Source organism: Meriones unguiculatus, chromosome 19, assembly GCF_030254825.1.
Source record: "Meriones unguiculatus strain TT.TT164.6M chromosome 19, Bangor_MerUng_6.1, whole genome shotgun sequence".
In the NCBI taxonomy this organism is placed as follows: domain Eukaryota; kingdom Metazoa; phylum Chordata; class Mammalia; order Rodentia; family Muridae; genus Meriones; species Meriones unguiculatus.
In genome coordinates this window covers 64,923,061-64,950,516 of record NC_083366.1, presented here as the reverse complement: position 1 = coordinate 64,950,516, position 27,456 = coordinate 64,923,061, and positions in this window count along the sequence as shown.

Here is a 27,456-nt window from a genome sequence, read left to right as displayed (position 1 = left end):
TTCCTTTCACAGCTAAGTAATCATTCATTCAATAGATACACCAGGTTCATTTCATTTTTAATGACTCCTTCATCTACTAACAGGTGTCTTGGTTGCTTCTAAGTGTTGACTATTGAAGCCCAGCTTCGACATCACAGGGGGCAAACTGAGGCAGGGCTTAGATCTGGTGACTGGCTGGTCACCCAGCAGACTTTCTCTGAGGGTAACTTTCCAGGCTGGAACTGACTGTTACCGGCAGCGGCTTCCACTGAGAGTGGCAAGCTGGGGGGCCGGAATCACGCTGTTAGCGGTGGGCAGCGGCTTCCACTGAGAGTGGCAGGCTGAGGGGCCAGAATTACACTGTTAGCGGTGGGCCAGTGCTGGTAGCTTCCTGGTGTGGGCTCACACCTATCACAGTAAGTGTAGGCTGGGGCTGCTGGCTCTAGCAGGGACCTCTACTGGTAGTGACAAGCATATAGAAATCAAAGGAAGGAAGGAGAATAAAAAGATCCCTCCCCACAATATATATTCTACTTGATGATAAAGTAAGACAGACTCCAGCAGGCAGGTTCCAACAAGCTTCTTCAAGCTTCTCTTACTTTACACACACACACACACACACACACACACACACATTCACACATTGGGTGGATGGAGCAAACTCCAGAGACCGAGTTCCCACCCAACCTGCTATTATGCATACACACATATATACATATATACATTTGGCAATGGAACAAACCTTGAAGAGTGAATTCCAGCCCAGCCTGCTATTGTACATATACACATACAGACTTGTATACATTTGGAGGATGGAACAAACTCCGAGGAGCAAGTCCAACAACATTTATTATGACTCCCACAGCTTATCTATTCCAGTAAGATCTACCAAGCAGTCTGAAAATCACAACGTGGTTACATTCCATTTTTCCTTAAGTGAAAGATTACGATGAGTTTACGCAGGAAAACATCTTCCCCAATATCCTTGCATGATCAGATGTTTTACATATTATGGATGGAAGATAAATATGAAAAAATATGAAAAAATTATTCCCAAGAACCCATATATATTTGTAACTGAGCAACTAATTATAGGTTAATGGAGTATGAACAAGCAAGGTAATTTCTCAGCCAGTTTTTTCTTTACTGGCAGGCTGCAATTTGCAGTTACAAAGAAAGAATCAATTATCTTAAAAGGTAATCTTATGAAAATCTTAAAAGAATCACAAATCTAAACTTTTACAGTGCTGACTTTCTTTACAGTCCTTTCTTTACAGTGCTGACTTTCCTGTAGCTGACTATACATATGAGGACATACTTATAGGTGCTCTCTCTGTTTCTTTAGTTATTCTTCATCTATTCCACACTCTTTTTTTTCTTAAATATTTTATTTATCATGTGGTGTTCTATCTGCATGTACACCTGCATGTCAGAAGAGAGACCAGATCTTATTACAGATGGTTGTGAGCCACCAGGTGGTTGCTGGAAATTGAACTCAGGACCTCTGGAAGAACAGGCAGTGCTCTTAACCTCTGAGCCATCTCTCCAGGCCCTAGTCTACACTCTTTTGATTACTGGAGCCTCATAAAAAGGCTTGAAGCCGAGTCAGTCCTCTGACTTTTTTTTCCTATTCGATAGTGTATTGGTTACTCTGGGACCTTTTGGTTTTCCATATAAATTGACATATAAATTGTCAAATCAGTTTGTAAATATTCATGAAGACATTTAGGATTGCACTGAATCTTCCAGATCAAGTTGGGAGGAATTTCTTAACAATATCGAGTCTTATCCATGAATATGGGCTATCTTTTCTATGATTTCTTTCAGCAAGGATTTTCAGTTTCCCCTTCATAGATGTTGAATATATTTTTATTAGACATTTACCTAAATGTCTCTCTCTCTCTCTCTCTCTCTCTCTCTCTCTCTCTCTCTCTGTGTGTGTGTGTGTGTGTGTGTGTGTATCTACCTGTCTGTCTCTGTGCCTATCTTTCTCTCATTTTATTTGAATATAAGCTTTTGTTATTGCTAGGGAACACATTATATGGTAACAAGCATTTTCACTGGCTATTCTTTGGTTATTAAGCTGTAACACCAAGGATAAAGAATGTCATGCAGGTGCCATGATACTGAGGCTGAAGGACTGTAATAGGCTGTGTAGTTTTAAGTACATGAACACTAATTAAGTCATGCTGTCTTTTCTTTGTTCCAAAAGGGCCCTTAACATATTATAATACATTAATTAAAAAATATTAGGCTGTGGATATAGCTCAGCGAATGAGTGCTTGCCCAGTACCCACAAGATCTTGGGTTCAATACTCAGCTAAAAAAATAAAAATAAAAAAAGTAAGGCACTGGGAGCTGGCTCGTAGTTAAGAGCACACACTGCTCTTGCAGAAAACACAGGTTTGGTTCCCAACACCCACAGTGGGAATATTGCACATAACTCTCAGTTCCAGAGAGAGCTGATGCTTCGGGCATTTACATTCATGTGTATACAGGCACATAAAAATACACACACACTCGTGCGCATGCACACATGCACACACACATACATACACATAACAAAAAAATAAAATAATAAAATCTATGACCTTTAAAATATTTATGAAAAAAATCAGTAAGCGAATTATAGACATGTAAATGAGCAAAGAGAGCAAAGACAGACGTTGAGGCACTTGTTATATGCTTGAAGAAACTGAGGCTCTATGAGGAAAACAGTCAGCTCAACTCCGTGGAGGTGGGGAGCAGCTAAGAGTACATTTGAGCCGTTTTTGACTGAAATAACTTTTATGTTAGCAGAGCCCTTGTAACTGTCTAGCCCTCTGCTTTCCCAGGAACAAAAAGTTTCCCTCTGGAATAAAAAGTCACACTTGATCAAGTCTCGAGTTAAATTCATCTTCAAAGGAGGCAGAAGGTGCTCATGCTTTAAAAATCGCAGCAAAGGCATGAAGGTCAAGGTTCTCCCTAAATTTTCAAATGAGTCATAGCCTGAAAGGAAACCGTATCTAGCACCTGTGAATAATGAAAGGCACACGGTGATTGTTCTTCTCATTTCTGTGGAGATGATACCCAGGCCCCTTTCTGGAAATGAGTTAACTGGAAGTCAGAAAGACAGATATCACTTCAGCCAGTATGTGCCCCCAAGTAAAGGGACACTGTGGTGAGGTAGGAGGGCAGCAGAGGAAAGAAGCTGAACTTTAGTGAGTAGGTGAGTGCCACAGACCTGGGTTAGAGCCTCACCCCGTGCTGGAGGCAGCCACTAGTTCTAGCTCTACTCTGAGACAGAGCATCATGCAAATAGATTCTCCATCCCTGACCACTGCTAGCGAGTAGGTGGTGGAACAGCTGTGTTCCTCCACTCCTGCGACAAGTGTCTTCCAGCAGCCACACAAGCACTCTCAAAGCTCTTATACTTTTCACAATTCCCTCCCAGGTACAAGCTAAGTCACGGAACTCCAGTTTTCTGCATCCTGAGCCAGGCACGGAGCCTAAGCTTTTGGGAGGTAGTGTAACCACTTAGGAGGAAGAGGCAGCACAGTCAGAAGTTCAAAGCTTTCCCCTGCGACACAGAGGAAAGTCTGAGCTACACAAAACGCCATCTCAAAATCAAACCAGGATCGATGAGATGCCCCAGTGGGCAACGACACTGGCTGCTAAGACTGAGGACCTGAACTTGATTCCAGGTACACACAGACACACATGATGGAAGAGTGAGCAGCTTCCACATATCCTCTGACCACCACACTGATGTCATGGCACACACATGCATGCAGATACTTACACACGTAAAACTGAAAACGAAAACAAAAGCAGTTCTCAGATCATTTTCACACTGACTCATTTCCTGAGGTAGATAAATGATGGACAAGTAAGGAGGCACCAGGAGGGAAAGGAAGCACTCACTCTCAGATCTTCCTTGCACTTCCGGCTAGCTCAGACTGAAGACCTTTCCACCCACCTGACCAGTCAGGCTTGTGGTTGCACACGCCTTTCACAACAAGCCCTTGAGAAGCAGAAGCAGGTGGATCTCTGTGATTTCAAGGCTAGGCTGGCCTACAGATCGAGTTCTAGGACAGCCAAGGGTAAGTAGTGAGACCTTGTCTCAACAAACAAACAAGGAAACAAACCACCTAAATTGTCCACACAGGTAAAGTGTTTCTCTAAATTCATCTCAAGCAAGGCTGTGGAGAGCAAGTACTTGCCAAGGGCAGAGACGTTTTTAACCTTCTGTCTCTCTATATCATCATTCCTCTCTCATCCCTGAATCTAAATGCATACCCCATAAGCTGGAAAACAATTTCATTTTTAAAAGATTTTTTTATTTATTGTTTGTACAGTATTCTGCATGCTTGCCAGAAGAAGACACCAGATCTCATTATAGGTGGTGGTGAGCCACCATGTGGTTGCTGGGAACTGAACTCAGGACCTTTGGAAGAACACCCAGTGCTCTTAACCTCTGAGTCATCTCCCCAGCCCTCCATTTTTTCTTTTATTGAAGACAGATTTTTTTTTTCTCGTATCCTGATTATATCTTCCCTTCCTCTACTCCTCTGGGTTTCTGCTCACCTCACTTTCTGTCTGGATCCCCTACCTTCTTGTCTCTCATTAGAAAATAAACAGACTTTTAAGTGATCATAATAAAATAAAATAAATTACAATAAAATGGAACAAAACCTAATACCTCAGAATAGGACAAAACAAACAAGCAGAAGGAAAAGAGCCCAAGAAAAGGCATAAGAAACAGAGAAACAGAGACCCAAATTCTGCGAAAACACTAAACTGGAAGCCATATATATGGGAAGGTGGCAATCGATTTGCTTCTGATTCTTCTTATCCCTACTTATCCTTCTAGATCCCAATTATATGTAAACATCGATTCATATTTATAAATAAAATTAATATGTGATATTTTCAATGGGAAGTTCCAAAGTGCACTAAAATTAGACATGGCAGTTTTGCACATGAAAGATATTGGGAAATAACATAGGGTTGAACACATCAGAAATATTAAGAGTACTTACTGGTACTTGAAATAAAATGCTTTCCAATCATAAAAGGAAGAAAAAGAAAACTGATTTTTCTGCTATAGACTTTTCTCACAAGCATGATTGTTTAAAGATTTGAACTAAATATCTGCTTTCCTTTAAAAAAAAATCTCCATTTCCTGCCTCAAATTATTTCTTTCTAACACGTGTCAAGGTACCGTACTATTCTCTCATGAATTGGAGTTTAAATTGAACCCAGTCCACAGAGATGGTTCAGCAGTTGAGGGAACTTCCTGTTCTGGCAGAGGACCTGGGTTTGGTTCTCAGCGCAAACATGGTGACTCACAGCTGTTTGTAAGCCCAGTTTCAGAAGACTGATGACTCTTCTGATCTCTGAGGGCTCCTGCATGTATTGGTGTAAGCACATTTTGCAGACACATACAAATAAAATTAAGAATATAGATGCTAACAAGCTCTGTGAATCAAAAGGATAAAGGATGAGAGGGGAGGGATCGTTAGCCCAGATGTGCAGGTGCACACTTCTGGCTCCTGCTTGCCTTCTGGTCAACTCTGGCCTCATGTGCTCAGCACCTCAACAGGGTTTCCATAGCTCATGAAGACTGTAGTTAACACTGCTCAATTTCTTATAGATTAATCTAGCCTTTCATTCCAGAAGAAAGATACTCCCAATAAAATGCTTTTTTAAAAATTCACTTTACATCCTTGTTGTAGCCCCATCCTTCTCCCCTCCCAGTACTGTCCTCCTTCCCTCTCCCTTCCCCTCTCCCTCAGCAAAGGGGAACTCCCTTTCCCCTTCAGCACAGCTCACCAAGCTGCATCAGGACTCAGCTTGTCCTCTTCCCCTGTGGCCTGGCAATGCAGCCTCACCTGGAGAGAGTGACCAAAAGCTGGCTAGTGAGTTCATGTCCAATGCAGTCCCCATTTCCCTTACTAGAGGACCCCTGGGTTGTAAGCTGCCCATCTGCTACAACTTTGTAGGGGGCCTAGGTCTAGTTGGTTCATGGTCCTAGGTTGATGCTTCAGTCTCAGCAAGCCCTCCTGGTTAGCTGACACTGTTGGTCTTCCTGTGGAGCTCCTGTCACTTCCAGGTCCTTTTCTCTTTCCTCTCAGCTTCCACAAGACTCCCTAGGCATTGCCCAGTGTTTATCTAGGCACCTGTTGGGCAGTGCCTCTCAGAGAACAACACTGTGAGGTTATTTACGATCTCATCATTTTGAGGGATCAGTGTATACATTTAATCCAAAGACATTTAAGATTATAGGAACACAGAAAACCATCATAAGCACTGTTGTATCATTAAATAGAAAGAAAAAAGCAGATGTTTGTCTAAGGAAACATGAGATCATTGGTTTAAATCTTTGCCATTCACTTTCTAGCCTCTCTCCCTACATCAGTGCCTAAAACCAGCCACTCTTTGAATTTGGCATGTTTTCATTGCTCAACAGGTACTGTTTCCATGGTTCAAAATTTACAGAGTAGCTACAATTAAAAGTTAAGTTCAAGATCTATGGAAATGTAATGCACATTCTGTTTCATTCATGTTGCTCTCTCTCTTTGTTTCTGTCTCTCTGACTCTGTGTGTGTGTGTGTGTGTGTACGGGTCATGCAGAGATTTGCATGTGTTTGTGAGCTCTCAGCAAGCCTGTCTCCCAGCACTCAGTGTTGCAGTACAAATATCCTCTCAACAAAGGCTTTGAAGGAAGTCCTACTGAGGATCTGACTCAGGCCCAGCAGTGGTCTTCCAGCGCGCAGAGATAATTTCCAGCCTTCAAAAGTATCCACCAAGAATGTCAATAGAGACATCTGTATCTACACACTGGTTGTGTGCGAGGACAAAATGTGAAATATCTCTCGCAGGCTCCCTCCTGTGGTTGAACACTTGCATAGCCCAGCTGTGGTTTAGAAGCTGTGTGTTTTGGAAGGTTGTGAAACCTCTGGCAGCCAATCCTTGCAGAGGAAGTGGGTCCCTGGGGACAGGTTGACAGGCTTTGTAGCTTGGGCCCGTTTCCTGTCCACCCTCTGCTGCCTGACTGTGGCCACGGTGCCGCCAGCCACTTCTTGCGCATGCTGCCATGTCTGCTCACACCATGAGGGATATAATCCTTCATTTTTGTTTGTGTGTTTGTCTAGACAGGGTCTCTCTACATAGCCCTGGGTATCCTGAAAATCACTATTTCGATCTAGTGGCCGTGAACTCACAGAGATCTGTCTGCCTTGCCTCTTGAGTGCTGGGATTAAGAGTCTGTACCACCATGTTGGCTGGAATCCCTTTTTGAGCTATGAGTGAGGAGAGTCCTCTCTTTAGCTGATTTTTGTTGGTCCTTTGTCACAGCTATAAGAAAATCACTAAAACCCCATCTGCATCAAAAATGCTCTGCATTAACATACACTCCAGGGCACACAGATATCACTGTAAATTAAATTTCCTTCCTTGGGAAAATACTTCTTTGATATTTGTTTTATGTGTATGAATGTTTTGTATGTGTGTATGTATGCCACACACACCTGCTGGATGACCTAGAACTTAGGACCTTCCTACCTGCGTTTCCATGTTGTGTGGGACTCTTTAAAGCACATGCCACTGTGTATTTTGAGAAAGCAGAAAAGTCACCCACACTTTCAAGCTTCACTAGATCAAGGAGGCATGGGTTATGTTTAATTTGCCCATTTTTGTTTCTACAGAATTCATAGGCAGAGGAACTCCTGTTTGAATGAGACATCCTCAGTCATTTGTCTTATGCATTCTTAGGTTTCACTGAAATACTTATTAAAAGGAAGACAAGATGAAACTTCGTTTATCAAACGAAAGGAAATAGGAATTAAGGGAAGTGTTCGTGTGTAATTGTTTGAGAGTCACACCTAACAGTTCATGGTCTCCAGGGGCCCCAGCCCTATGCAAGCACACTGCACATTCCGCCTTTTGGAAATGCATATTAAAACTACATTGCAACTGGGCACAGTGGTTTCTGCCTGTAATGCCAGGACTCTGGTGGCTGAGGCAGGATTGTTGTGAGTTTGAAGCCATCTTGGGTTACATCATGAGAACCTGTATCCCCAAACAACTAAAATACTCCCCCAAGATTCCATTTCGTCTTTCAGACTGGCTACCACCAAGAAATCAAACTGTATGTGTGTGCTATTGACTAAATGTGCCAGTGTATGTATGGAGGAGTCTTATACAACGTTGTTGAGAATGTGAATTAGTGCACCCAAAATGGAAATCCGAACGAAAGTTTCTTTAAAATGAGAAGTGGAATTTTGGTAGGTCCAGCTCACCTATCCCTGGAAACTAGGTTGACAAAATATACTACTGCTGTATCCATCCTTATTGCTGCTTCACATTCAACAGCCAAAGTATATGATTCACACAGATGTCCATCAACAGATGACTGCATAAAGAAATAAAGTTTTAGTCAGCTGTAAAGATGTATGAAATTGTATTGTTTCCAGGAAAATGGATATAAAACAGATCTTCTATTTTTTGCTTTTTAAAATTTGCTTTTTTTTTCTTTTTAAAAAATTAAAGAAAAAATTTTTTTACAATTTATTCATTTTATATCCTAGTTGGAGCCCCTCCTTAATCGCCTCCTGGTTCCACCCTCCTTCCCTCTTCACCTTCTTCCCTTCCCCTAGTCCACTGAAAGGGAGAGTCCTCCTCCCATGTCATCTGACCCTGGCTTACCAAGTCTCATCAGATCTGCCTGGATCCTCTTCCTCTGTGGCCTGTCAAGGCCGTATAGCCAGGGGGAGATGATCAGAGAGCATCTTCACTGGAGCATTGAGCAGTTAGACCACCACGATCCAATTGGATCTGGTGACCAGGAACCAGATTCAACACTTGAGCCTTCAGGCTGTTTCAGGGTTTGGCTATAACACATGGATAATATATGTTATATTTGGATATAACACTGAAGGATGGATGGAAAAATGTGACTGGTGACTAACAGGAACTCAGTCTAGCTTCTTCCCAAGAGCAATGGTGACAAGCACAGTAACTCAGTATAGACAGAAGCTTCCTAGACCGGAGTACCTGAGTAACAAAAATTGCTATAGGAATTGTCTCAGTTTGCACCCATTTCATCTCCTCTTTCAACTCTACAGAGTGCAGTGCTGGGGGCTGAACTTGTGGCTCTGTGCATGCTGGGAAACTCTCCATCTACTGAGCTACATCCCTAGTTCTTTGATTTTATTCTGCCTATTTTAGATAGGTACTGTGTCCTGTGAGTGAAAATGAAACTTTGATTCTCTATTCAACTCCTTGTTTTTTCCGTTCTGGTTTCTCTGATGTCATCTCCTTTTAATAAGACTGTAAAGAAAACTTGACCAAGAGTCTGTGAGCAATACATTCCCAACATTCCCCTCTCAGAAGGAGCACACAACATTGTTTTCTGATACTGTAAAACACTGGCTTTGCAGTCTTTCAATGTATCCCTCAAGGGAACCAACCGTTATCACTCCTAGAAATGGCATCATGGTACAAACACTTCCGTTGAGGCAGTATCTACGGTACTTGAATTGGCACAGCACTTGAAAGGTCTCTGACCTCCATGTTCACAGCCACAGACGCTTTAGAGAGTGACGTTGATGGGAACATTGGAAATGGAGCAGCTTTTCTTTCCCGGTCACCAGCATCAGCCTTTTATCACTAAACCTTTCTCCAGTTTAAACTGAATGTCAGGACAGGGGCGAAGGAGTCTCACAGCGAGTGCCGCTCTGTACGGAACCGTCCGTAGTGGATACTTGTGCAAGAGGTGCTTGCTGTTAGCCAACCACACCACCAGCTGTGTCCACTGTGGACGCTTCGGTTTCCCTGCAGCGCCATCTGCTGCCGGCTTCTAACACTGCAGTCTTCCCTGTTACTTGGGTCACACCTGGCCAGAGGAAAGATGGAAATGAGGAAGTTACTCTCTCCCTGTAGCAACCGTTGGCAAAACGCTCAGCAGAAATGTACTAAAATTCACGGGAAGGTGGAGGAGAAAGATCAAGGAGCTGAAGGTCAATCTCAGCTACAGAAAAAGCCATCTTCTGTCCCCCGTCTCCTCTAACAAGTTGCACCGAAGTGACATTAGAGAAATATCAAAGAAAATTTGAGCAGAACAAACTGTAAGTACCAAGCACAGGGGTGCACACGTATATTCTCAGTTACTGAGAATTCTGAGGCAGGAGGATCACTTGAATACAGGATTTTAAGGCCAGTCTCTTAAACTAGCCAGAAATAGTGGCTCCTACCTGTAATCCCAACACCCAGGAGGCTTAGGTAGGAGTACAGTAAGTACAGGCCAGAGGGGATACAAAGCAAGTTATAAGCTATCTTGAACTAAATAATGAGTCCCTGTCTCAAAATGTTCTGTATGTAGACAGATAGATGATTGACAGGCAATATAGACAGATATTGATAGATAATAGATAGGTATATAAGTAATAGGAAGATAAGATTAGATCAAGTAATTACTTAGATTAAGATTGTTACTGGTGATAGAATGTAAATGAATGATTAATCATCAATAGAAGCTAAAAGACAGACAGACAGACAGACAGATAGATAGACACCTAGAAAGACAGGGCTGTCAGCAGAAGCAGAGGAAGAAATTCCATACTCTGCTATACATAAAGAGAGAAGGAGACATCTGTGAATAGATGAGATATTGACCGAAAGGGATGGATGTAAAGAGTGGTTCAGGGAGCCTGGGGTCATGCATGCCTGGAACTAGGAAGGTGGAGGAGAAGGATCAAGGAGCTCAAGGTCATCCTCAGCTGCAGATGGAGTTTGTGGCCAACCTGGGCTATGTGAAAGACTGTCTCAAAAACCAAAAGGCAAGAAACAAGACAAACGAAAATGGTGTGGGGTTATGTGTGAAGGGTGGTGCTATTTTGTGAGAGCAGGAATTCTGGAACAAAAATCAGAGGATGGCACTGAGCAATTAGATTTGAGATGTCTTTTTCTTTTATTTTTTAAATTTAATTTAATTTTTATTAATTGAAGTTTATTCCCTTTGTATCCCAGCTGTACCCCCCTCTCCCATTCCCTTCCAATCCCACCTTCCCTCCCTCTTCTTCTCCTATGCCCCTTCCCCAGTCCAATGATAGGGGAGGTCCTCCTCCCCTTCTATCTGACCCTAGCCTATCAGGTCTCATCAGGACTGGCTTCTTTGTCTTCCTCTGTGGACTGGTAAGGCTGCTCCCCCCTCAAATGGAGGGATCAAAGAGCTAGCCCATGAGTTCATATCAGAGACGGTCCCTGTTCCTATTACTGGGGAACTCTCTTAGACACTGAGCTGCCATGGGCTACATCTGTGCAGGGATTCTAAATTATCTCCATGCATGGTCCTTGTTTGGAGTATCAGTCTCAGAAAAGACCTCTGTGCCCAGAATTTTTGGTTCTGTTGCTCTCCTTGTGGAGCTCCTGTTCCCTCCAGGTCTTTCTATCTTCCCCTTCTTTCATAAGATTCCCTGCACTCTGCAAAAAGTTTGGCTGTGAATCTCAGCATTTGCTTTGATACCCTGCTGCGTAGAGTCTTTCAGAGGCTCTCTATGATAGGCTCCTGTCCTGTTTCCTGTTTTCTCCCTCTTCTGATGTCCATCTCGTTTGCCTTTCTGAATGAAGATTGAGCATCTTACCAGGGTCCTCCTTGATTATCTTCCTTAGGTGTACAGATTTTAATATGAGATGTCTTTTAAGAAACCAATGAATATGTTAAAAGCTGCAAACTGAAGGAGAAATTCAGGCTAGGCATCGTGGCATATGGCTGTAATCCCAACACTCCAGGAGTCAAGGCGGGAACATCGGGAGTCTGAGGCCAGCATGAGCCACACAGTGAGATCCTATGTCAGAAAAAAAAAAAAAAAAGACAAAAGAGTAGAAAAGAGTAAAAGAGATGATTCCAGAATCTTGGAAGTTGGACATCTCATGGGCAGGAAGAGCATCTATAATGGCAACCTTCCACTGGTAACATTCAAGAAGAAGAAGAAGAGGAAGAGGAGGAGAAGCAGCCAGGTGGGAGCCCATGGTCACAGTGTATCTGGAACAAACTCTGCTATTAACACTGAGTTCTTCTGAACAGAACACCTCGTGGACTGGGGGCCTGAGCCACCCTAGGGAAGTGACCTTGAGCTGCTAGAGAGTGTGCTCCTGGCTGTTTAACGGTGCAGGGTATGGGGAACACTGATAAAACACCTGACACCAGAACTTAAGAGAGCAAAGGCCTGTTGGAGCTCATGACCTCTCTGGGGCAGGGGTAGTGTCCATCAGGGTGTGGAAGAAATGGTGGCATTTATGTGCATCTGCAGTCAGGAAGCAGAGAGAGTTGAATGCTGTGTTCCCTACGTGTGGTGTCTTTTATGGTTTGAACATCAAGTGCATGGAATGATGTCTGTAAAAGGAGTTTTTATTCACCTGGTTCAATTGTCTGGGAGGCTTACTACCTCTTGCTAACCTAGGCTAGGCCTGAATGCTTCTAGTTTCTGTACCATCTAACCTAGGCCTAGAATGTTTTCAGCCTCTGAGACTTACCGCTTAACAAGCTCAACTTTCTTGTTACTGAGATCTGGGCTGGCTGGTTCAACTCAGCTGTTCTGGCTCAAACTCCTTTCCCAGCTGACTTATTCAATCTGATCTTTTCACCCAGCCTCTGAATTGCTATGCTTGGCCTCCAACTAACTCTAGCAATCTTCTCTAAACTTCTGGCTCCTTCAGTCTCCACTGGACTTCTCTCTTTGCAACCCATCTCTCTATTACTGTTCCGGTAAAAAATGCCTCTTCTCTCTCCGCATTGCCCCTTAAGTAGCTTCCCTTTCCTCTCTCTTCTTGTGAGAGCTGGGTGTATCCTATTCTGTCAAGTCTTTCTCTGAGTTGTCACCTTTTCTGCCACTCAATTAGACGTAATTTTCAAACGTGTACTTCCTTCTACAAACTAAATTAATTGACCTTTTTTTTTTTGGCTTGTGATTAAAGGCATGTACCATGCCTTTACCTAAGCTTTTCTTTACCTGAAACCTGCTCTATACCAGGCTGTCCTCGAACTCAGATCTGCTTGCCTCTGTCTCCTGGATTAAAGGTATTTCTGTATTCCAGATGGGTCACACAGACCTAGAAGATATTTGGATGCCAGAGCAGCCATGTTCTGATTTTAAATTACTCTACAAATGTCACTGTCAGGGCGGTTCCTCCTCACTCAGTTAAATCTATTTGGGTTTAGCTTCACTGATGTGCCCAGAATGTGTCTCTTGTTAACTTTAAAATCTGGTCAAGTTGGTGATGAAGATTAAACATCACGCAGTGTATTAAACATGGTCATGTTATACAAACCACACAAGATGTGTCTGAGTGTGCTTGTTGATTTTGTCAACTTTACACAAATGTAGACATATCTGGGAAGAGAGAGTCTCAGCTGAGGGATTACTTCAATCAGATAGGTCTGTAGGTAATTGTCGCTGACTCTGTAGAGTATTTTCTTGATTAATGATGGTTATGGGCAGGTGCTCCTGGGTGGGATAAAGAAGCAAGCTGAGGAAGCCATCGGGAGCAAGGCAATAATGAGTATTTCTCAATTTCCCTGTAATTTCCCTGATTTGGTTTCTGGCCCTGGCTTCCTCGTTGAGTTCCTGGCATGATGTCCTTTGATGATGGACTGTAAGCTGTATATTAAAATAAAGCCTTTCCTCCCCCAAGTTGCTTTTGGCCATGGTGTTTCTTTGTTTATCACAACAACAATAACCAAACTAAGACTGTGTATATAAAGATAGAAACGCAGTTTTCTACCTGTGTTGGAGTGTCTTGATCCACAAGTCTTTGTAACTAGGTTTATATTGGTCTGATGAGTGGGGACATTTTTACGATAAGCCACATGTGACCATGTGGTTCATAGGCTTTTAGAATTGTTTGTGGTGGAAATGTGGAACACTTTGGAGCTACAGCAGCCCTAGAGTGGTGCAAGCAGAGCGCTATGAAGCACTCTGATGAGAGTCTGGAGGAACAAAATGCTAATTGAACTGTGAGCCAGCCAAGCCCAGATTTCAGAAAGGAACAGGATTCTACTTGAATTGGGCTAGAGGCCATACCTGTGAAGTCCGGAGGAAAACTGGCTGCATTCTGTCTGTTTCCTGAGAACACAAGAGAAGCTAAATTTAAAAATAATGGACCACATTGTCTGGTGGAGGAAATTTCAAGTCACAGTAGAGTTCATCCTGTGCACAGTCAGTCTAGGCTACTCTTATGCAGGTCTACAGTGAAAGAGGAGCAGAAAGAACTGGATAAAAGACTGGATAAAAGTTTGGAGGGGGAAAGGAGCACAAACACACTTAAAGTTACAAACTAGCAGGTACTGAGAAAGCAGCATCATGGGGTAATTCCATTTTAACTCTGTGTGTGTGTGTGTGTGTATGAACTTTTGCAGCAGTATGTTTTCATATGACTTTTTCAGCAGCTCTTTAGTGTTATTTACCCTTTTTTTGTCCACCCTGCTCCCCCACTCTAATTTAGTCTTCTTTACATCCGCTGTTCCACTCTACCCCTTTATACGGAGCACTCTATTTCTCCTCTGTCCAGAGGCACCTCCAACAGTGCTCCTGCTGGACACCAGAGCTAACAAATAAAACCCCCAGCGCCAGGAATCAGTTTTCTCTTTTGGAGTTGTTGGCAGCTGAGGTCCTGTAAACCCCAACTAGTTCAAGATATTGCTCATGCTCTTGGTTGCCCTCCATAACCTGATGATAAGACTCTATTGCTGGCTGTGCATGCCTCTGTCCCAGAACTTGGGAGGGAAAGACAGGTGGATCTCTGTGAATTTAAGGCCTGCATACATAGTGAGTTCCAGGCCAGCCAGTGCTACTTAGAGAGACCCTGTCTAGAAAAAAAAAAAAAAAAAGGTGCAACAAACATGGATCACAGAACATGGAATATCAAGCTGGTACTGATCTGGAAGCTCCATCGTTACTGGATAGCTTTCATGGTGTTAGAAGGTGTTATCATGGTACTGGAGGAGAAAAGTGATCATCAGTCTCCCTTAGCTGGTGAAACCTACAATAATGACAGCCCTGGCAAGATATGCCCAATGAGTTTCTGACTGGAGTTAAGTCCCAATCCTCAAGATGAAACCCATACATTGTACCATTAACAAGCCCCAAACCTGTGTATAGAGGGGCCATGGATCTCAGTGGCAGACCTACTACCACTATTCTGCTAAACGGACATAGGATTAAACCAAGTCCTAAATTCTTATTGTCATGTGCATACATCAGTTCAGGTCTTAGCACTTGTCAGATAATTATTTGCAGTAGACGGTGATTGATACAGAGACCCACAACTGTCCAGGGTGTAGAGAATAAAACCCTCAGAATGCTCAGCCCTGAATGGAACCTATAGGCCACACCTTCTCCACCAGAGGCTCAGGGATCATTGCAGAAGAGGGGCAAGGAGGCAACAGAATCTTCTTGACACTGCTGGACATAGTGAAAGACCAAAGAATTTTGGGTATTGGTTTAAAGTTTAAAGCACAAGGCTGAATGAAAGCTAGCCAGGTGGAGACATGTCCAGCCACCTGGGTAGAGGAACTAGCTTTACTGCATTCTTTTCCTGCTCACTAGAGACACAGTTGCTAGGAAATTAGCCCAGATGGCCAGACCAGAACTTTTTGTGGTCTTGGCACCTAAAGTAAACCAATCATTTCAAAAGTCAATTTTCCTTACCCAATCATGTAATGCCAAGGCATGTAACTCCCTGCTTGCACTTTTTTTCCTTTAAAAATCTTTTTCTCCTAGACCTTGGGGCCACATTACTCTCCTGCTTCTACAGAAAGTTTGCAATATGTGCTTAAGGTCTGTTCCTTTTGGCATAACTATAGCCATTTTTGCTTCAGACCCACTAGCCACCTCATCTAAGCTTGTTACTGATGTAAAAGAATCTCTGTACAAGGTAGGGTTTACCATAAACTATGTTTATGTTCCATGAGAAACTCTATGGCCTTGTTGTTCCTAGAAATTCCCCAACCATAAGCACAGCTGGCCCCAGCTGCCAGGCACATTTTCAGGGTTAGCTAGAACTGCTTGTCTAGTTGCAAAACCAACTTGAGTCAGAGCTGACCACCCTGTCCCACCATCTCTCCCCCTATGTGAGCTAATTGTGAGTTTTGCCTTTATAAGCTAACTCTGAGAAAGAACAGTGTCACAGTTTGGCTCCCGAGTCCACTCTCTGTCCCTGATCATCATCAATCTTGGGGTGTAAAGTTCAATAAATAATCTATATCTGACTGAGATTGTTATCTGAGTGGTTTCTGCAGCTTTCTCTGGACCCCAACATTTGGTGTGTTGGCTGGGAAGGCTCTACACCCTCCACGGCCCCTCAGTTTGATAAATCAAGGTCACCATACATCCAGCTCCTCTGTAAGTAGGTAAGTTTTCTTTTCTTGTTTTCTTGGTTTGTTATTGCTGGGGTCTAGACCCTTGATGACTCCAGGAAGAGAAGCAGGATGCGGCCTTGCTTGGAGGACATCCCAATTACCTGCTTGACTAGTGGGGACAGATTACAATCCATCCCTTCAGACTCTTATCTGAAAGTCCCAATGCATAGTGCTCTGTCTTTGAAACTTGGTTTTGCTTGTGTCTGCCCCTGTCTGTCAGCTTATCTCTGTAGTTTTGTTTAATTGCTTGATTGTTGTTCTGTGCTTCATATTCTGGAATAAAGGCCACATTTCATCTGTAGGCCCTTTACCCCTTGACTTAGTTTTAACTCATTTCAAGGATTTTCAGGGAAAAAAAATGCAGCGGAACTGAGACAACAATGACTAGTAAAGTGGACCTGCCTTTGGAGCCTCCTGCCTGGATCAAGATGACAGCAAGCCTGAGGCTGCCTGATCTGTACAAGCTGCCCTTAAAGGGGCACCAGCAGCGTCTCAGCTTCCCTGGTAAGGAAGCTGATGGGTATTCCTGCTAAAAAGCCTCTGTGACTATGACAGGTGGAGTCATCAGATAAGAAGGTGCTAGAAATTACAGCTAGAGGAAGTAAAAAAAAATGTCTGTTTTAAATATATAAATGTATGTGGCCACTATATGTTTGTTTTTGACTGGTCTTAAATTTATGAATATATTATCTGCATATCTTGGTTATAGTTACTGGTTTATAAATTATTGGATATGGTTAAAAATCTGTAACATCTATAACAGAAAATTAAACTTATAATGTAGGATTGAGGCAATCTTGGCAGCACCAAATGGTGTGAGCCAACTAAATAAATAGGTCTCTGAAGATACTTTTAAATTGGGATGCAATTTTACATAATTTCTGTCCTGTCTTTAAACCAAGTTTACAAAAAACAAAAATAAAACAACACAAAAATGGGATTTATAACTATATTTTATTAATGAGATATTAGAGCTGAACCTTCATGTGTTCATATACAAGAACTTTTCTTGGTGGCAGCCAAATTTCATAATACCAAAGTAATGCACTTGGTATTGATGTTAGAGACACAGAATTGTTTATACTGTTAAACTTTGTTTTTGTCTTTTAAAAAATATGGCTACGCTCTGTGACTTCACTCTTTAAAAAAGTACTTTATTTTGATATTACAAAAACAGATTTTTAAAAATCTTTAAATAGAAAAGGCTATAAGGAATTTTAAAGTTTATCAGGTATTTTAGTAATATATGATTTTGATAAATAGATAAATTTTAAAAACAAAAAATTCTTTAACTATTTCTAAGTCTAGTTACTTTTTCCTGGATTATGCTCCTCTTTTTGTTAATAACTGTATTAATAAAACATGGGACAAAATCTTTTGTTCTGGTAAATCAACTTTATCTTTTCTCACCTATAAATCTGGGCCAGCCTTGATTAGATGACCCAGGCACTTATGCATTGGATAGCATTACTAATGCTGTTAGTAGACCCAAAAATTTGCTGTTGCCCTTATATTAGAAATTACCACCTTAGTTAGAATTTTGGCATCAGTCATGACAATGCCACAACAAGAGTCCAACAGGTTCATACTGCAGAACATGTTAATCAGCTTTCAAAAAAATGTGTCCTTGGTACTAATCACTCAAGAAAAAAAATTGATAAAAATCTAGAGGATAGGGTAAAGACTTTGAAAAAGCAATCTTATTTGTGGGAACTAAAAAACAATATTTAATTAATTGTTTTCTGTGATCCACAATTTATATGGATTTGTGTCACTCCATTTCCATACAATGCTTCTAAAGTGACCTCGGCACAGGTAGGTCTCACTTCTATGCCTATGGAACAATTCTGAGTCAGCCATAAACAAACAGTCTTTACATCAACAAATTATAGCATTAGTTCAGCTCAATTGGACTTCAACTCAGCTTCCAAGGTTGAAGATAGATTCTTACACTTTTTTGCTTCTTTTATCTAATAGACTTTTGGTCTATTATCAAGAATATGGGAGTAAATCTGGGAGTTGCATTTATTTTGATGCTTGTCATTTTAGTCATTATCCAAGGAATGAGAAATGCCCTATGGGCCACACAACAAGATCTACAGACCCTTAAGTTAATAAATAAAGAGGGGAGAGATGGCACAGCCATATGTAATGGAAACAGTGAAAGTCCTAAAGCCAGCACAGCTGCTTGACAAAGATCCAGCAAAGCTGAGCCGAGTGATGCAATCACTGTCATATGGTCTCCCACTTTTTGGTCTTGATCTCCATGTGTTGCAAGCTTGGATGGTCCTCTGAATACTAAATAAGCCTCTGTCATTTTAATTGTTACATAGACCATTTGGATTCTACTTCCTGTTATAATTAATCCTTCTCAGGTCTCTGATGGGTTTGAAGATCAATTTAACAGCAAAAGCTAAGGCTTCAGCTGCCTTCTCAAAAAATGTAATACTTATGTAAGGTCTGAGAATCTAAAACAATGTTTGAACTTCTAAGAAAATGTATGAGGGTCTATGATGGTGTTTTATGGTTGGTAAATGCAAGTTATAAAGGTTAGAGAATGTAAAAACTTCAATGATGATAAATGATTTAAGGTACTGTTATTTAAAAACTGTTTGGAACTCTAACATTAATCAGATTTCAATTAAATTGTTTCCCAAGCCAATTTGTCTCTTTTTGTAAACTTAAAAAGATTCTTGTAAGCTTCAGGAAATCCACTCAAATCTACCTGCCTCAGGTGAAATGGACTCAGGAGTAATACACTTACCTGTTTCTAAAAATGAGAATTTTCCCTAGTCTTTGGATTCTTTACCTTCCCTAACCACTAGGAAATTTTAGTTCTTTCCCTAGTCTGTATTTGTCTTAGCAGATTTTCACTTGGCTGACAGACTCCATCCAGGAATCACCTGCAGACTGCAAACTGCCGAGCTCTGGACTTTCTAAGAGTTGATGGAAACCAGTCCAGCCAATGTGATTGCTCTCTGTCTTTCAGCTGAATCAGCTAACCAGATGTTTCTGATACAGTGGAATTTCCCAGCCTTTGATTAGAATTTCAGGTTTCCTGGACCCCCATACCAACATCCTTATGTCTCAATGTCCTTATTTCAGCTGTAAGTAATTACAGAAGAAAATATGTCGTCCATTGTCCCACCTAACAGGCTGAAATGCTATGCTAAACAGGGGTTCCAATGCATAAGGGACAAACAGGTTACTATAATGCCAACTGACATACCAAAAATGGGCTCTTAATCCTGTTTCTCCTGGTTATGCCCTATGTCCCTTACATGATAAGCTTCATTTCATGTTTTATGTAATGCCACATTAATGTTATCTAACTTTGATAAACACAATTTAATCCCTTATGAAATGGACAAAAAACACAACTGGGATTTGGTTCAGGTACATAAAGACAGGGGCATATTTTGAGAACTGCTCCTTTTGGCACAACTATAGCCATTTTTGCTTTTGGCCTACCAGCCACAAGATCTCAGTACATTGCTGATGTAAAAGAATCTCTGTACAAGGTAGGGTTTACCATAAACTATGTTTATGTTCAATGAGAAATTCTATGGCCTTGTTGTTCCTAGAAATTCCCCAACCACAAGCACAGCTGGTCCCAGCTGCCAGGCACATTTTCAGGGTTAGCTCGAACTGCTTGTCTACTTAGCAAAAATAACTTGAGTCAGAGCTGACCAACCTGTTTCACCATCTATACCCCTATAATGAGCTAATAACAGGTTTTGCCTTTAAGTTAACTGTCAGAAACAATGTCACAGTTTGACACCACTCGATATCTCTGATTATGATCAGTCTTGGGGTGTGAGGTTCAATAAACCATTTATATCTAACTTAGATCAGTGTCTGAGTGGTTTGTGTGGCCTCATCTGGACCCCAACAAGGATGATACCTCAAAAGAACTGTGCCTTCCCCAGGTGCCCTGTCCCTTCCAGAAACTGCACTGAAGCAGAAGGAATGCTGATCTTCCCCCTCTTCCATCACTGCAATACAGAAACTACTGTGTGAAATGGCATGAGCATAAACTCGAAAGTGGCTCCTAGCTGAGGAGACATTAGCAATAGAGAAGCAACTCCAGTCAGAATAAAGTTTTTCTTTGCAGGACCAAAAGACAGTGTTTATTACTAGGAAAGCATGGGGGAAATAATGGCTTGGCAAATGAGACATTTTTTAGAAGACTTCCTGGTGGGAAAGGCCTTGCAAGGTGACACCTGTTTCTTGGCCTGTGATGGCAAAGGCTATGTGAAATCATAGGCTCTCTGGGCAGCAACACCTGACTGCTGATTGTCTCCAGTTCCCCTTTACATGACGGGATGCTTCTCTCTGGGACTTGTAAGGTGACCACAGCTCATTCCTCTCTTTCTACTTTGATGTGGGTTATAGGCTCTATGGACAACACCTGCCTGCTGTTTGTCTCCAATTTCTCTGTACCTGATTGGGTGGTTGTGCTCCTTGGGACTCATATGTGGGTAGCAGCCCATTGCACTCTTCATTCTAAATAGATCTTGGTCATGGGCTGATTTGGTAGCTGTGTCTGGCTCCTGCTTGTCTCCAGTTACCCTGTACATGCATGGATGGTTGTTCTCCTTGGGAGTGGGGAGTTGGTTAAAGCCCGTTCCTCTCTTTGCTCTGTACTGATGATGAGCAAAGGTTTTCTGGGCATTAACTCCAGACTGATGTTTGTCTCTGATTCCCCTGTATATGAATGGATGTTTGTGATCTTCAGGGCTGGGGAGACCACCGCTCATTCGTTTCTCTGGCTGGCTATTCTTTGGATCACAGAGACCCATAAAAGAGTGGGATGAGCGACCCAGCTGGGATGCCAGTGGTTCTATGTCAGACCACTGTATCTTTGATGGGTCCCTTACATTAATGCCCAGCCAGTTCACCAGGGTCTGTACCACAACATTCATGAGAAATTGCACTTCAACCACCATTGTGTATAAGAGCTGCTTTTTTGTTACTACCTCCTGTGTCTGCACACTAGATGGTGGGGGGCTTTCATTCTTCAAAGAATCTCCCTGCCCCTTGTCTTTTGTGCTGAGGCTTAGATATTTTAGAATATTCTTTGTGATTTCCTTTATATAGCTTTCTGGGAGCCTTCCTTTTCCTGCTTTATCAAGGGAGGACTGACTGTCAGTCATGGCTGTATGGTCTGGCTGGGTGGAGCTTGAGGTAGGGGGCCTCACTCTCCCAAGACTTTCTCCCTGGCATGTGTTTCCAGATCTCATGAAACTCTCCCTCTCTTCATCGGGAAGAAACACCTTGTCCATGTTATCTTTTGTAACTCTAAACTCCTGAGTCTCCATGCTCTGATCTCTCCTCATGAAAACATCACCTAGGCCATGGGAAGTCTTTGGGTTTGGCAGCAAGTGCTGTGAAGGCAAGTTGACTGTGGCAGGGTACACCAAACTGGGGCCATCTGGATGATGTACCACAAGCCAGGCCTCTGGCTTCTTGCTTGATCTGAAGTCAATCTCATTACCCACTTGAGGGTTTAGAGCTGAATCCCCTAAGTGCTGTAGAGTAGGTGTTTGGAAGTGGCATGGGCTTCTGTTGGCCTCTTCAAACTCAAAGTGTCTGGAACCGATATTGATGGCTTGGCCATTAGAAATCTCAGTGGCTTCCAAACTCACTTTCCGTGCAGGATGTGTCTTGTCTTTCACTACAAATCTGCTAGTTTGTTCGGTCACTGAAGGTGGGATCCTTTCTTGAGGGATTGCCATTGTCCCACTCCAGCAGGGATGCCCTGAGGCCACATTTTTAAACCTCTTCCATGGTGCATGTTTGGCCCTTCTGGGGCTGGTGGTTGGTTGCAGGCTGCCTCTTCCAGTCCCTCGGATAGTCCTGCCCTGCTGGGTTTTTGCCTGGAAGGAGAATGCACGGGTCTGAGCACTCAGGTATCTCTGTTTTACATCTGGATGGGCCTTTGCCGTCGAGTGGCTGGCAGCAGGTAGAGGAGCTCTTTGGGTCTCTTGAACCTCTGAATGTGAATGTGCAAATGGCGGGCACTGCACCCTGGTGGCTGATATAATTTCTATGTCTTTCCCTCCTGGATCTTGGTGATGCAATTTTTCCAGGATCTTGGCAGCCTTGGAATAGTATTCAGCTTTGGATGCACAGGCCGGTGAGGAGGGGCACACAGGCTGGGGAAGGGATGAGGCTGGAACCCCTGGTGGGGTGAGACCTGTTAACTCAAGAGTCTGTGGTCTACAATGTTTCAAGGGAAGATGAGCAATGTTTGACTCCAGCTTCATCTGAGTTTTTGGGTCTAGGAAGAAAAGGTTCTGGGCTGTGTTCACATAGGACAGCTGATTTGTCCTCAGTGAAGGGGTTCTGGGTTCCAGGTTCTTTGAAAGGGTGTTGCTTGAAGTGGAAGGCAGGTCTTTGGCTCCAACACTGAGACCCACTTTGATGGGGTCATGCATGTTACATTTTGCTGGGCCCTTCTTTAAGGGCATCCGAGAGGGCACAGACCCGTGAGGGCTCAACTTGCATCTTTTGGAGTCAAGGATAGAGTATTTGGCAGGATGGGAGAGGTCAGGCCTGTTCTTGGATTGGTGAGGTCTGTGTGCTGGAAAAGCTCCCTGAAGCTTCTTTATCTCCCTGGATGGGAGGAATCTAAAGGGGGCTCCTCTTTGTTTTCTCATCTTAGTTGCCCTGTCTTCATTCCGTGGCTCCTCCTGGTGATGGAAGAACTGAAATTGCTCAGGAAGGATGGAGGCTGACCTGGCAGCTTCAGTGGATTGGATATTCTGGGAAAAGTTATGAGATGGCTGGCTAATGGCTGCTTGACATTTTTGGACATTAGAACCTATAGTTTCTTTCCAATTCAGATCCTGCTGCCAGGGCTGGCTTTCGGTTGAAAGGGATGCTTGAATCTTTTTCCTAGTGGTAGGATATTCTGTTTCACAAGTACTACTTTGGGATGATGAGAGTGTTTGGTTTGGTGTAGAGCTAGGATAGTTGTCCAGTCCCTGGCGCTCTGTCACATCTAGCAAACTTGGTGCCACAAGATGGTGGGGAAATGGATTGGCATGGGGAAACCTTGGAAGTCCTTGAGCCAAAGGTAGAGCTGGGAAAGTGCCACATTTATCATTGAACATTAAACTTTTAGGTCCAACAGAGGGATTATTCCTGGAAACCCAGGCAGTAGCCACCACTGACTCAGAGATCACAGAGGACATGCCCCAGAAAATCTGGCTAAATTTCTGCTGTATAAGATCTTCCAAGGCCCTGAGGCAAGTTAGCAGCTGAGAGAGGGGAAGCTCATCCATCTTTTCACTAGGGTTCCAAGGGAGGTGTGGCATGGAGTCCAGTAAAGGATGCTTGATGGGGCTGTAGAAGACAGGAGGCAAAAGCATCAGCCCCAAGCAGAGAGTCAAGCTACCTATCAGTCTGTGTAAATGTGGCACCTGTGTCCCACAGCCCCTCCACTGCCTCATATCCCATATTCCTTAGTGTCCCATCTAACAGATTCATTCTAGTCCCACCCTACACAGTGTCATTGGAAGAAGAGCCCAACACCCTGAGCTTGCTTTCAAGTGTGAATAATCCCACAAGACAGAGATTTCTTACATTTCCATAGGTTGTGATGGATTCTGAGTCTCTTTCACATTCTTTCTGCCATATCTATAACCTAGAAATAGTTATGTAGGATAAAGAAGAAGACTGAGATCCCATAAGAGTGAGGTACTTCTCAAGACCACCCATGCTAGATCTCTAATGCCCAATCACCATAGTCCAAGGACACATTCCCTGGAAGTGCGCACATGCAATAAAGGGAGTCATCTCTCCATTTACACTTTCCTTGCTTCTCCCCCAACCCCTGTCATTCCCGTAGATCATTGTGAGGAACACAAGACCCGTCCTCTGACGGGGACGCATCTGGGAGAACTGCAGCCACCTGTCTCAGGTGGACCCGGGGTCCCCCAGACACTGGCCCAGCATCTCTGCACAGCCTGGAGCAAGACTCCCAGGGGCAGCACCCATCCCAGGCCACCCCAGCTTCATTCTGGCACAAACCCCAGGAGTTCCCTGTTCTGATTTCCTGCGCAGCAGCCCCCTCTTGCTTCTTGGTGCTTTCATCCCATAGCCTGAGAAGCATGGCTCTCATCATGACTCATCACTGAGGGGCAGGGCAGGTGGAATTGCCTCTCTATAGGAAAGAAGAGGCCTACCTTTCACAGCAGCAATTTTGTTCCTGATCTTGATCCATACCCTCTTCACCACCTGGGAGTGAGAAACAACAAAAGTGAGCTGGGCTCCTTCCTCTCTCTGGTAGACAGGCTGCCTGCCCTCTGTGCTCATGTGTATATGAAATCCACATTTCCCAGAGAGCTTCCTCTCATCCTTGACTCATTAGTACTGTGCATAAACACATTTGCTTTAGGCCTTGTTGTAGAAACAGAAGAAGGGGATGTCTGTGCCACAGTTACCATGATGTCCTCAGTCAGTGTTCCTCAGACAGGGTCCTACTTAGGCTGAGCTCTGCAGCTGCCTCTGGGCTGTTGGGTGAAATCTGCCTCCTCAGAGCAGAGGTGACATGAGCCCTAATCTGAGGCCTTTGGTCTCCTCACACACTCTGCATCAGCTCACCACAAACAAAAGCATGTGCCTGAGCCGAGGATAGATGAAGCCTTTCTCAGAGCTTGTCCTATGTCCCCACCATCTCAGAAATGCTGTCTGCTCAAGGAGCCACACTCTTCCTTAGTTGCCTCTCTGCTACCCTGTACAGATGGTCTGAAAGCTTCAGTCAGACACTTCAGGGCCATTGTCACCTCTGTCCTGCCTGCCAGCCCCTGCAGAATGAGGTGCTGTTCTCTCTGGAAATTTCCTTTCTCCTGTCTCCCTCCTTGACCAGCAAAAGTGAAACTAACAGTAGTGATCAACACTGCACACTCCACACACTCCACACTGTGTGTCTACCAAGGCGTTCCTCACCTTTGGGGTGTTCCTTTTGCTCCCAGGTGGTGAAGATTCTGGGTAGATCTTCAGGAATGGGATGAGTAGGATGAAGAGCCCCACTCCGCACATAATGAAAAAGGTCATGTCCGTTGGCACGAACATGGAGCTCAGGCTCACCCAGTGGTCTCTAATGCTTTTCAGAAGAAGGCGAAAATTCTCCATCTTCTGAACTTCAGTGCAGTTCTCAGGGCACTGAGACCTGGGAGTGCAGCATGAGACTTTTCAGGAGGGCTCAGGCCACATCACACAGCTGTGGCCTCCTCATCACAAAGGGCTCCAGGCAGGAGGCAGGTGCCACAGCCCCTCCCCACCCTTCACCCAGCACACCCTCCTGCCTCCTGGCTTTCCCTCTTCTTCCTTCCAGATCTTGCTGCTGAAGCAGTCAGAGATAGACCTCTGTCCACGTTTTTTTCTTTCTCTCCGAGCTCTAGAACTTCTTTGCCTCCTGGAAGATGTCTGCTTCAGTCTATGAATTTCATAGTTTTTGACAAAGTGGGCTTCTCTGTGGATCTTGAGTTGTTTCTCAGAGATTGTGGCTCTCAGGGTATCTTCTGTTTTCAGATCCACATCTGCTCATTATGAGATCACAGCTTGTCTCAGCTTTCCATGAACTTTCCATTGACTTACCTTGTCAATTTTCAATAAGATCTAAAATAATTTGATTTTATTGTCTTTTACTATAGAATGCTAAAGAAAAAATAAAGTACTTTATCATAAGAATGTATGTGCCTAATTATCATGAAATCTTCACTATTTTTAGTGTTTCTTATTTGTTTATTTTCATTACATTGTTATTTTATTTTAGTTAGCATAAAATTACATGATTCATTAAGGTCTTTTTTTGTCCGTAATTTTTTCGTCCCTATTGTGAGTAGTGCCACAGTCAGCATGGATGAGCAGTTATCTCCTTGGCAGAATGTATCAGCATGCTTTGAGTTCATGCTCAAGAATGGTACAGCTGGGACTCTGCTACTTCTGATTTTTGTTTTTGTTTTTTAAAGAAACGTCTATCAACTTCTGCCACCATTGGGTTGCTGCAATTTACACACACAGTGGTAGTGGTAGTGGTAGTCGCTGAGGGGTCCTTTCCCCACACCTTTGCCAGGACTTCTCCATTGTGTTCTGGCTCCAGTGGCTTCCTGCCCTTTCTTCGATGAGATCTGGGGTTGGCTAAAGGGGTGTCTTGGGGGAGAGCTTATAGTAGTGGGAGCCTGATAGATATACCTCTGTCAGCCCTGCTTGAATTTTCACAGCGCAGATCACCCATGCCCATCTGGCCTCACAGATGCCCCAGAAAACCTCCTCTAGCAGCTTAAGAAGTGTCTCAGCAGAGCCTTGAGAAGTGAGTGTGGATAGGTGCCTGACACTGGGTCACCTGAGGAGGGCAGTGTCCCTGCATGCCCTGTCCCAGGTCACTGCTAATGGAAAGACAGGATCTTGGGATTATCCAGTTGGACCACCTCTCATTTCTATCACATGGATACAGTTTACAACATACTCCAGTACTGAAGAACTGAAGCAGAAATTCAACATAGTTTATGTAAATTTGCATTCAGAATAATTTAAGACATGGCTATGCAAAATCTAAAAGGATATAGACTCTCAGATACCCTGTTGTTAAGGTGACAGAACTTTGAAATTCATCTAGACGTCAGTCTGATGCACGGCATATCAGGTGTAGCAAGGTGTAGGCCTAGACATAGAAGAGACTGCAGAAAACAGACGCAGTTCCTCAAGACTGTGCAGTTCCAGTTCCAGCACTTCCCAAAGCCTTGGTGGTACAGAAAGTATTAAGGGGAAGAAACAAGAGACTGCACACATGGAAATGACAACAGAGCCCAGCACCAGACCCACATAAATGATAAAAAAATTCACATGGAAGCTATTTAAATCATAGGAGAATCCCACACATCCCCTTACCTTAGAACAGGGAAGCCCGAAACACAGAACCACATGGGGAAGATGACCTGTGTGCACCAGAGCTCTGCTGTCACCAGCCATGTAAGCCCAAAAGCTGGAGGTTCCTGGTGCAGACCTCCTTTAGGCCACTAGAGGAAGGCTGGCCCTGCCACACCCCAGGACTTCAGAGCTTGGAGACA